At 38.4% G+C, this 12849-nt stretch overlaps 1 long non-coding RNA gene across 1 annotated transcript in view; it reads left to right on the top strand.

Annotated features, from left to right (window-relative positions):
* Nucleotides 1-10435, top strand: part of LOC128074827 (uncharacterized) — a 135991-nt gene extending 125556 nt beyond the window's left edge. Inside the window, exon 3 of the long non-coding RNA XR_008203474.1 lies at nucleotides 10349-10435. This is a non-coding gene — a long non-coding RNA (uncharacterized LOC128074827). The remainder of the gene's footprint in view (nucleotides 1-10348) is intronic.
* Nucleotides 10436-12849: the final 2414 nt, after the last annotated feature.

Raw genomic sequence — 12849 nt, 5'->3', positions numbered from 1 at the left:
ACTCAGTGGAAAGAGGCATTTCTGAGAGGTGTTTATCAAAACTACTCTACACAGATGTTGTGGTGCAACAGGAACTAACCTCTGGAGATGTTTGTCTCACACTGCTTACTGTGGAAAGAGAATAGACTTCACAGACAAAATATTTTGCATTTAGACAACTGAAGCTAGGTATGATGTATCCCACCATAAGCTTATGAACTGATGAGTTTGTATTATGGATTGGAAGATAGTTAGACATTACAATGTATAAATACACAGCCTATTACTGTCCTGACATGCTGGAAACTGATGATGATTGCAGTCCAGATGCAGAGATGACTTCCAGATAAAGAATCTGTAATAGACTGTTTGGAGTTCTCTTCTTGAATTCAGACTTCATCATATTTCTAATGAGTCCTTTGGACTCGTACAGGTGACAGAATGTGGGGTACTCCCAATACTGGGCATCAGACTTAAAGTACTGCTTACTTTTAAAAACTGAAGTCATAATACTATCTTTGTAAGCCAATCTGATAAAGCAAGTATATTCAAGACTAACACAGAAATAATAGCACAGTGAAGTAACTATATTTTAAATGAAAAATTTATAGATGTTTCCATCTCCATTTTCTCTAGAAAGATTTGTTTGTTTTGGAGGCTTCACAATTTGCTGAGCTGCATCTGTGTAATTCCTGCAGCTAAAAGATGTATCTTCACATGAGCAAGCTTTAGGTAAACTTGCCATCAGCTGTCACCATCAGAAAATAAAAATTGTATTAGCTTTTGAGACATAATTATCATATCAACCTTTGTTTTAAATGCAAAAAACTCTTATCAGGCACTGGAAACAAGTTATGTGGCATTTCCCAATCATGAAACAGTCTTTCAGGGGCAGTAAATCACTTCTGAGTCTTTAAATGTTAGCTCTCATCAGTGCCATGAGTTAAGCAGGATAATCGACATGCTCAAACTTTCAAGCCTTTCCTTTTGGGAAGGAGAGTTGTACTAAGAAGGAACATATCAGAAGAAAGGGAGAATATTCAGAACTGATCAATTTTTTTCTAACCTTTCTTTCCTCCTGAAACAGAGGGGGAAAGTACAAACAGGTACATCCTGCTATGTGGGTGTTTTGATAAGAAAAGACTGTTATCTCAAAGATAGCATGTATGAAGTATAAAGCAGTTTCCAAGGAAACTATTTTTCAAATAGCTCTCTTGCCAGAGATTCACTGTTTTTGTTGGCATCAATTTCTCTTTCACACACCCTCCTTCTTAGACAAGATGATAAAATCCAAATGTTTCCAGGTTCTGCATTTTGGGTTTGGCTATCGCACCATCTTTAGTGACTGACTGCTCACAACAACGTACAGAAAATTGAACACCTACTTCAAAACTCTTCTTAGTGCAGATAACTCAACAGGCCTGATGCAAACAGTTCAGGTCTAAAACTAAGTAGTGTTCTAAGTACACAAGGAAAACTCAGCATTAAAACAGGCACCAAGCCATTTAGAAATGCAAAACCTGAAGTAGGCATGATCTAGATTGATATTTTCTCCTTTCCATATAGCTCAGTTAAGAAGAAAAATAGAGGAGAAAAAAGACTTATAACAGCAATAATGGATATATGTTTCCAGTTAGGTAATGGTCAATTAGAACACTAATGGCCTGAGGCAAAACAATGGGCTTTTTACTTTTTCAAATCAGGTATAGTCTGACTTGCAAAGATCAGCAGTTTGAAAACTACTTGGAATGATTACATAACTAAATGTACTTCATGGCCATCCATGGAGAAAAAGCTCAAGAACTGAGCTCTGAAAGGGAGAGGTACACGTCTTCAGCTAAGTAATTGCATCTACATCTAGATTTGTATTAAATACACACCTGAATGTTGGCAAGACAACAGCACTGTAACTAAATGAATAAACCTGATTTAGAATCCAGAAGTCAATGACTTTTGTTTACATTCTGCAGGATCTGTGTGATGTCCTTCCCTTCCCTATTTGAAAAAGTCTCCATAACTTTGCAAGTAAAACAGCTGAGCATATGCTTAACTCCATGGGTTGATGTGTACAGCTTTCCATGCTTTACTGAAGCCAAGCAGATGGGTATGCACTTTGTTGGATAAAGGCCTAGATGCTTAGAAGGGTGCTGGTGAAGCATTCTGCAATTCATTTCAAGACTTTTTCACTTCTGTTTTAGTTTTGGATGCTAGTATAGGAAATATTTTTTCTTTAACCAAGCGTTACCCTCTTCTGGACCTCCAGACTTCATCAGCATTCTTTCAGTCTTATCATAAGTGCACTGTTTTGCTTTGTTAGAGAGAAAGTCATGTTAGTTTCATGTCAGTAACATTCCTAACATTATCAAATAAATTTTAGCATAATCAAGTTAGGGAATCTAAATAAAAAATCAGTCAGATTGTAATTCTTACCACAGCACACCTTTAAATAAGTCACCCAACAGGACTTTTTGTCTGGGAAAGTATTATCTCAGAAGAAAATACAGTTTCTGCCCCAAATACTTTGCAGTGTATGTATTGCACAAGAAACATCAGATCATCAGATAGAAAGTACCAGGTTAGTAAAGAAAAATAAGAAAATATTGGCCAGCATGACAAACAGAAGAATTCAGTCTGAGCTACAATCTTTGGAACAGGTCAAAAAAATTATCTGGGAACTGTTGCCTTCAGATGGCTATTCTGTGCCTATCTTATGGGAGTTATGATCTCCTCTGTCTGGCAGCTCTTCACTACTGAAAGCACAAAACTGAGAAGCCACTCTTATAGTTTAAAACTCTGAATCCAAACTGAAAGCTAAATAAACCTTGCAGATTCTCAATATCATGATGTGGGGCAGTCCCTTGTCCTCACCCTACTGTCAAGGGTCTTTTCAATGAAATAACTTCTAGAGAGGATAAGAAACTTTCCTACAGCTTCATGCAGGTACTGAAGCCCATCGACACAAATTGTAAGTCCACTTCCAGATCAATGTCTGTCTGCCACTGTAAGGGCTTATGTTCTTTAACAGCTCATATCAGTGACTTGTGTATCTGGAGAAAATCCTGTGTAAAGTTGCCACATTTTGGACTGCAGGGAAGAAGAATGAAAGTCAGCTTCAATGTCACTGTGGATAAATAGAGGATATTATGGAATAAATCTGCTTTTTAATCAGTCTATTGTAATGAGTTGGAAGCATTTTTAAATTACCTCATAATTTATATGTTATTTGCTTAATGAGGTATTTCCTTATTGCTTGTTAATGACTATTGTGAAGAAGACATCTAAAATGCAGACTCATCTTGATTTTGCAGTATTTCTATATATGCTTACCTTATTGAAACGAAGCAGTATGCCTCTTGCATTTGTAACCAAAGTTAGACAAAAATCATCTATACATTTTGTAAAATTCTTGTTTCTTTTTTAATTAATTATTTATTTTATTGACATTGTTTTTTTAAAAAATAGCCAAGTATCTGTTCCAGTTTCATCTGGGACAGTTAACTTTCATCATAATGGCTCGAATGGCACCACGTTTTGGATTTAGGAAAAAAACAGTGTTGATAACACACTGATATTTTAGTTGCTGAGAAGTGCAGTTCAGAACCAAGGACATTTCAGTTTCTCAAGCTGTCTTGTCAGTGAGCTGGTATTGCACAAAGAGTTGAGAGAGGATAGAACCTGGACCCATTCTAACCAAAAAATATCCCATGCCACATGGAATATCCCTCTATGTGAAATTATAAAACTTAGGAAGTTGGCCAGAGATGGGGTCTCCCACCAGTCATGGACTGCTGGGCATTGTTCAGTGGTTGGTGAGCAATACTATTGTGCACCTCTTTTTTCTTATACTCTATTTTATTTCTCTCCCCCTTTTTTTTTTTTTTTTTTTTTCCCTCTTGGTAAACTGTCTTTACTTCATTCCATGGGTTTTACTTTACTTTTCAATTCTCTCTTCCATCCCACTAAGACGGGAGTGAAAAGGTGCTAAGCAGCATGCTGGGTTAAACCACAACATCAGGGAAACTTTCAACATTCTTTTAGAAATTCTTGCTAACATTACGAAAAGAAACATATAAAGTTGTGGATGCCCCATCCCTGGAAATGTTCAAGGTCAGGTTGGACAGGTCTTTGGGCAACCTGATGTGAGAACTATGTCCCAGCCCATAGCAGGGGTGTTGGACGAGCTGACCTTGAAATGCCTCTTCCAACTCAAATGATCTCTGAAGGCCAGATCCATGCTCTATTATCTTGTTTCTGTCAATTCCTACCTTTGAAAAATCAATTATTTCAAAATTATTTATTTGTTTGTTTTTTACCTAAGTAGCTATTTCTGCAGATTCTACCCTCCAATCAGCAGACTGAGAGGCAGAAGTAAAGAGGTTTTTTGCTGTGTTGGGCACTACCAGTAAAGTTCAGCTTTGAAATAAACTCTTTGTAATGGCAAATACATTATATAACTACTTTTTCCTTGACCAAGCCTTTTATCTGTTTGTTTAAGATCTTTGTATTGCTTTTGAGTGCAAACCACTCACAGTTAGTCACATACAAATCTTATACTGAAAGGCTGTCTCCAGTTTTGGAAGACAGTATTTTCCTTGGCAGTTTACTTTTCACTTTTGCGCTGTGAATACTTCAAGTCACAGTACTACCTAATACTGCAGATCTGTGTTTGAGAAGCGTGTTTAGTCTGAAGAGAAGAAGCATTACAGAGGAGTAAGCAGGAAAATTACAAGAGGGCAAATTGTTTCCCTTTCCAAGTTTGCATGTGCTTACTGTTTATGTGCTTCTTTTACTTCTCCCTTTAGTTTCCTTTAATACCTGAAAAAAAAAATTCTGCCCTTAAAACAATTATTTCTGACAGAGAAATCCTGTGGGCTATGATCATATATGTTCTGCACAAAACAGAAGTCTATGGCATCAACTAAAACCTTGCTTTCTACCACCTTTTCTTAATAGTTATATAATGGTCAACATTCAGGTCAGCTGTGTCATTTATGTCCAAGGACCTAAACATTAACAAATCACTATTATCACCTCTCCTATACTCCAAGTAAGTAGACTATTCATCTAGAATATTCATCTATTCATCTATTCAACAAGAAATAGCACTCTCAGATGCTCTACAGTACCTCACCTACATCTATCCTCAAGGTAACACAACAAGAACAAAGCATGTAAACAGAGAGAGCACAGCCGTGATGAAAGCCCATCTGTTTTCTCCTAAGAAGCTGTGCATGCCTCATACACTACTCACTCTTTGTCCCAGTACAGCCTCCTCTACACAAGAGGGGCCACAGAACCGACCACACAGTAACAATAACCACTTCCCAGGGTGTGACTGATTCACTAATCAAACAGAGCACAGCTAGAAATGACATTGCTTTTAAATGATTCTCTTTTTTCCCCCCATTGAGCTTTCTCCTTGCCATCGCTCAAAACTTACAAAAACTTACAGAACTCTCCATCCAGAAATTCTCCTCCCTCTATCACCACTCCCCAAAAAAGAGTCACAGCCATGCTTGGGGATTCACAGTTTTATTGCAAGGTGTGTAGACAGACAAAAATTGAAACTGATTACTTCTGAAGATGTTAATCCCATTTCCTGGGACATAATTGCTGACAGTTGCTACAACAGTTACGCCAAGTCTATGGAAATGTGTCCAAATTTAAGTGTTAAATGTGATGTTATTCCTCTGCATTTTGGAAAACAAACAAACAAACCACCAAAATATGTATATATAATTATCCAAGAAGCCTAAGGCCATAAACACTGAGAATAACAGGAGGATTTGATTCAGCCATTTACAGTTTAGCAATGGATATGGTTTCACTCTAATACATTGAACTGGAATTCAATGCAAATTACCTGTTTTCAGATAGATGCATTTTGCAAGTTTTTAGAGTGATTGGCTTAAAATCTGGAGCAGTTATCTCTGTATTTCATACCTACACTATATCAATTTGTATTTTGTGGAATTTGTTTCACTTACTTTATTTTGTTTCTAATCTCACAAAAACACCAAAGAAATTCACAAGATTTCCTACCTAAATCCAATGCTACTCCAGCTAAATAAAAAGTTGTTTTATTGCATTATAAAGAGAAGGGGAAAAAACGATTTAAGGTTACTTGAGTTACAATTTCTCTGCAATGTCTGTAAAAAATTTCTTATGTTGCCCATTGCTAAAATATACCCTTTCTCAAATTACGTGGATGAAACAGACAGTGCAAGGACAAAGGAGATAGCTACCATATATATGGGCATGCAGTAACAGTCAAAAGGGTCCCACAGAGCAGTTGCACTTGACAAGGGGTTGACAAAGTATTTATAACACACAGAAAATTTGGGATAATCAGGAGGATTCAAACGTACAAACGAAACTCTGGTCTTTTCTGAAGCTTGAAAGTCACTTAGAAAAGAAGCGTATTAATGGATACCAATGCATTCCCTATTTATAGTTAGAACCAAAGCACAAGTGACAGACCATGAAAAAGCTGCTCTTACAGTACAATCAGCCAGAGATGAGACAGCCAGAGCAGAAAGCTGGCAAGAAAGTACGTATATCTTCCTCTCCTCCTTCCCTCTCTCCCCCATTATAGTGACAGCAAAGAAGAGATGGTTTACTGAGGATACACACTGCTGCACCGCAGCCAAAGGACATAAACAGAAAAATGAAAGACCTCCTGACTCCAATGGGGTTTAAAAAAAATAGATAGCTAGGGAAGAATATAAGAACAGGCTTGCTACAAACTGATAATTTCCCAGAATCTTCTCTCAGCATAAAACAATTTACGACTTGGGACTTCTTCAGTTTCTTTGTGAGAGAGAAGCACAAAGCTGTGATGCTGTGCAGAAGATATAGTGGATGATATCCTTACCTCCAGACTGCTCCTTCTTGCATGACAGCTCACCCTTCGCCTATCTTCAGGGCCCAGCATTTCCCCACATCCTTTCCTCCCTATTTATTCAGGTGGCCTTGCACCTATATCTATCCACGCTTTAAAATGTCCTGTGTCATATTTCATGTGAACATAATATATATACTTGTTTTGTCTCAGAAGTTGTGGGGAGAAAGCTAATACAACAAACACAAGGTTACAGGTGTTGCCATATAGCTATCCAAGAGTATAGACAGGAACTTGGAGGAGTAGAAACATATACAGATACAGAGAATTTGTGGATGATGTACAGAGCTTTCACATATAGGGACTGAGAGGCTACTTCAGACAAAACAAAACCTGTAGTAAGCTAGTAAAGGTCAGTAAAAACTGGAGCTGTGATCAACAGTTCACAAAAGCACTTGTTCAGCAATGAAAGTAGCTCGGACAGCAAGAGGGAAGCTGTGTTAGAATTGTAAGAAAAGGAACAGAGTACAAAACAGAAAATGTCATTCTGGACCACACCCACACCTTGATATTTTTGGTTCCCCTGCCTGAAAAGCAAATGAACATACAAAAAAATGTGATAGCATTGTTAAAGGCTCAAAGAAAGGCAGCAAGGATATTTCAAGGTACAGAAGCACTCTCCTCCAAAAGGACAGCTTAGATTCTTCAGCTATCAAAGAGGCATCCCGCTGTGCAATAGAACTGAAGTTTCCAAATATCCAGAGTTTCCAAAAGGGCAGACACAGACTGAAGCTTCACTGTCTCCTCTACTAGAAGAGCTAGATTAACATAATAGCAAACAAAAATTGAAAGTATTATTTTCATACAACATTTAACAGCTAAGTACAAAAAGCCTGTAGATTTACTTAGAAGGGTGCTTTGTTGAACACTGTTAAATCTTACACAGCAGACTCCATTGTCCAGAAGACAAGAATAGCTGGAAGCTGGGAACAAATTCAGGTTGAATATTAGGGGAAATTTGTTCTCAGAAAGTGTTGTCAGGCATTGGCACAGGCTGCCCAGGGAGGTGGTGGAGTCACTGTCCCTGGAGGTGTTCAAGGAATGTAGAATCACAGAATTGCTCAGGTTGGAAAAGACCATAAAGACCATCAAGTCCAACCACAACCTAACCATACTACCCTGACTCTAACAATCCTTTGCTAGATCATGTCCCTGAGCACCACATCCAAACAGTTTTTAAACATATCGAGGGATGGTGACTCAACCACCTCTCTAGGGAGCCTATTCCAGTGCTTCACAACCCCTTCTGTAAAGAAGTTTCTCCTGATATCCAACCTAAACTTACCCTGGCACAACTCAAGGCCATTTCGTCTTGTCCTGCCCCCTGTCATTAGAGAGAAGAGACCAACCCTGCTCTCGCTGTAAGCACCTTTCAGATATTGGAAAGAAACAATAAAAGATGTGGCACTGAGATGTGGCACTGAGGGATGTGGTTGGTGAGTGTGGTGGGAATGGGTTGATGGTTGGACTAGATGATCTTAAAAGACTTTTCCAACCTTAATGATTCTATGAAATAAGGGGAAGGATGCTTGCTTGATTCTTGTTCTTCCCCTTGTCCCTTGAAGGCAGGCTACTGAGCTAAATAAACCCTTATTTCAAAGAAGGATGGCTACTAACATTACTTTATGCTAGGTAATGACAGCTTTATTGTTCTGCACCAGTTCAGGGACAGACAATCGGAAAAAAGAAAGGAAGGAGAAAGATGGGTAGAAAAACACCTTTCCTTGCAGGATTTGATGATGTAGGAAATGGTAAAGGACAATACAGTGGGGAGAGATAAAGGCAGATGTAAAAAAACGTCTTAGTCACATGGCATACCTTAGAGGGCCAGAGAGAAAGAATTCTTGGGAGGCTGCAAGGCAGTGAAGGTACTCTGTGCAGTGGCCAGCACTGCTGACACCATTCTCATAGACACAGTGCTAACAAAAGCCCTATTAATTATTTCTTTGTTTAGATTCCCTTAATGAAAAGAAACACCAAAATGCAATGAAAACTCTTGTGACCAACATTGTTAACTCAGCAGTCTTCATAATTTAGGAACAATGATCAAAGGGAATTTGCAGCAGTGTGCACCAGTTAGATAGCGATTCCATTATGTGATGGTGTCCTAAAATAAAATAAAAATGTGAGTGAAAAACAATAGGTGCTCTGCCCAGTGAATGAAGTGTTCATAAAATCAGAGAAGAAAAAAATCCCAGTTGGAACTGGAGGGAAGAAGGAGGCAGAGGCTGCACCACCTTCCAGCTGCTTCAGAGAGTAAGGAACATTACAGCAGGCATCACAGCTGCCATTGCAAGTGGAGACAAAATCCTCTCAGCGTACCCCTTTCACATGGCTGTGTAGTCCCATCAGTAAGTTACTGCCACTGTCTCAACGAAGGCTGACAATCCTTTGATAGGAGAACCTTTCAGTAGAAAGAACTTTATAATAATCAGGAAAAAAACATCCCATGAGGATACAAGCAAAAAAAAAAAAAAAAGACAATGCATATTATGCATATTGTTCCTTTGCTTGTCATAAACAGTGTCTTGAATAAAACTCCCACTGATCACATAGGAAACACCAGCATTATTTTGATAGCCTGTAGTGTGTCACAGCATCTGGCAGAAAATTGTCTGAAGCAGAATGAAATCCTGGGCCACCGTGTAGCAAGGAGATTCTATCAGGGAATCTGAGTAATACAACTCAATCAGGAGCAAAACAAAATGATAGAAATTGAATCAAAGAACAGCTTAGGTTGAAAGGGACCTGAAACATCACCCAGTTCTACCCCCTGCCATGGGCTGGTTGCCCCTCACCAGCTCAGGCTGCTCAGGGCCCATTCAACCTACCCTTGAGCACAGTCAAGAATGGGGCACCAAAGCTCTCAGGGCAGCCTGTGCCAGGGCTTCACCACCCTGTCAGTGAAAAATTTCCCCTTGACACCTAACCTAAATTTCCCTTCTTTTACAGTTTAAAGCTGTTCTTCCTTGTCCTATCACTATCTACCTATGTAAAAAGTTGGTTTCCCTCCTGCTTGTAAGCTCCCTGGATATACTGGATTTGACTCCTAACTGTGTTTTTAAACAGCATGTATAGCACTAATTACATCAGGAAGTTATTGTTTTTAATAAAGAAACATCGCCTGTTAAGTATTTGTTTAATCAACACATTTGCAAGATAACATATTAATTCCTAGCAATAAAACTTACTGCAGACTAGCATATTGTCTTAAATCCTTATTTGTTCATTATTTGAAAAAGTTCAAATGATTGTCTGTTCTGAAAATAATTTTGAAACAGAACTTGAAAACAGAAAAAAAATAATAATAATACATTTGGGTTCCAACTTGTTTCCGAATAAAGGTAACTGAAACAAAGCTTGAAGTATTTCACAGAATCACAGAATTGTAGGGGTTGGAAGGGACCTCCAGAGATCATCGAGTCCAACCTCCCTGCCAAAGCAGGTTCCCTACAGCAGGTCACACAGGTAGGCATCCAGGCAGGTCTTGAACATCTCCAGAGAAGGAGACTCCACCACCTCCCTGGGCAGCCTGTTCCAGTGCTCCGTCACCTCACTGTAAAGAAGTTCTTGCGCACATTTGTGCGGAACTTCCTATGCTGCAGTTTCCAGCTGTTTCCCCTTGTCCTGTCTCCACTCACCACTGAAAAGAGTCTGGCCTCGCCATTCTGCCCCCCATACCTTAGATATTTATAGACCTGGATCAGGTCTCCTCTCAGTCTTCTTTTCTCAAGGCTGAACAGACCCAGTTCACTCAGCCTTTCCTCATAGGAGAGATGCTCCAGGCCCTTCACCATCTTCGTGGCCCTTCGCTGGACTCTTTCCAAGAGATCCCTGTCTTTTTTGTACTGGGGAGCCCAGAACTGGACGCAGTACTCCAGATGAGGTCTTACCAGGGCAGAGTAGAGGGGGAGGATCACCTCCCTCGACCTGCTGGCCATGCTCTTTATAATGCAACCCAGGATGCCATTGGCCCTCTTGGCCACAAGGGCACCCTGCTGGCTCGTGGCCAACCTGTCATTGTATTTCTTCAACCTCTATTTCCTGCGTATTTTTTCCCTTGAAAAACCAAGTGAGACTTTGGCTACTTTTGTGCCTTCGGTGGCACTTAGATATATTTTAATTCTATTTCTTCTAACTTTTACACGCTTCAAATGTTAAATACAAGATATAATTTTTCTGAGCCACAGTAAAAAAGAATGGATTGTGAACATTTTGACAAAGAAAGCTTTTCTACCAACTGTTCCAGTCAAACAGATGCTAATCACCTACATATATTTTATGTACGGTTTTCAATCATTCCAATAGCCTTTAAGAAAAGCAATACCAAATGCAAATTTCAAATACATTTCTAATGCCAAAAATTAAAACAAAAAGAATTTGAAGTATAATTTTTAGACATCTTCATTCATTGTAAGGAATAAAGAAAGGATTAAGAAAATCTCTTTTATTCTTATTCTTTGTCAACATGAAAGAATATTGTTTTTCTCTAGTTCTGAAGCACATTATGGACTGCATTGCAACTGAAGATCCTACTAAGGAAATGCAGGGAAAAAAAATCTGAGATAACTATGAAAACTTCATCATTTCTCCATCCCATAGTTGCCCAAAGTAGTCTAGCAGCAAAAAAATGTCTTCATTAGAGAGTCTTTTGCACCAGTCACTCTTTAGAAGAATTTCATCCTTTTCCATCCTCTTGGCATCCTCCATTCCCAAGTCAGGAGGGTTTGGGCTCATTAAGGTTACACTGTATTCCTTTTCTCTCCTCTGGTATTCTGCCCTGATCCAAAAGTCACACCAAAGCTACCGAGTTTAGGATAGAGAACCTCTGAAATGGATGCAGCTTCACCGTAGAGTCAAAGCAACTGAGTAGTACCAAAAAAAAAAAAAAAAAAAAAAAAAAAAAAAAAAAAAAAAAGAAAGAAAGAAAGAAAAGGAATAAAAATAAATATCTGTAGTTCCTATATATTTAAAACTGTTGACTGGTGAATGCATACCCTGGTATATATTACATGAACCTAGTGCATGAGTCATTCAGTGATAGCTACTGTTATTGTCTGCCATAAAACTTTTAGCAAATTGCAAAGTTGGATCATAATATTTTCCCTCTCCCAAAAAAATATTGCAGGTCGTTCTGCTTCATCTCGAAATTCTACTTATTTAATGATTTATTCTGAAAAGTTTAAATAGTCTTAAGACTGGCCAAATTCAAAAAATTTATTCAACTATTTATTTTAAAAGTTGTTAACGTTCCAGAGATAACTCAGTGTTACAAAACAGATGGCTTCAGCGTGGAAATAGCTACACAGAGCGGAAAACCATCACATAAAATATGCATCTTTATTTGTATTTACCAATCTTCTCTGATGCTTAATCTGTTATAGTCTCATTTGTTTGCTATCTTCACCCTCAGAGTAAATCTAAAATGCATACCACGAAATACTGAAAGCTTAGTTGTAGCTGCTGAAAACAGCTGAGCTAAGGTAAACTTAGCTGTTCCTTTTCACTGCTGAGGACAACTAAGTCATCATCATATTTCCTTGTAAAGAATGGCTATAGGCAGCAATTTGCATAAGTATGTACTTACATGTATATGTACACATATTTGTTGATATGCCTTTCAGAAAAATCTGTTTCCTTTAAAAACTACAGGATTTTGGGTTAGGAAAAAAGCCTGAGGCTCCAAAGCACTGACAGATGATTGACAGAGATGGAAATACTTTTTGACCTCTTGTTTAAAACATTGGTTTGTTCAAACTTTTTTTAAACAGAACATTACAGAAAGAAATGTGTTGGGTTGTTTTTTTTTTTCATATAAAAACCTTGAACGTCTGTGATGATTCTATTCAGAAGCTCTAGAGAGCTCTCACAAATACAAGTTTCTCCTTCCCAATATTCCTGAGGTAAAACATTTCCAGGGCTGTCTTTACGCACCAAAGAGTAGAGCAAGCAGGAAACTGATTTGCAAG

This window comes from Tympanuchus pallidicinctus, unplaced genomic scaffold, assembly GCF_026119805.1.
Source record: "Tympanuchus pallidicinctus isolate F22 unplaced genomic scaffold, pur_lepc_1.0 scaffold11, whole genome shotgun sequence".
Taxonomy (NCBI): Eukaryota; Metazoa; Chordata; class Aves; order Galliformes; family Phasianidae; genus Tympanuchus; species Tympanuchus pallidicinctus.
This window is presented reverse-complemented; position numbering and strand designations above follow the sequence as displayed.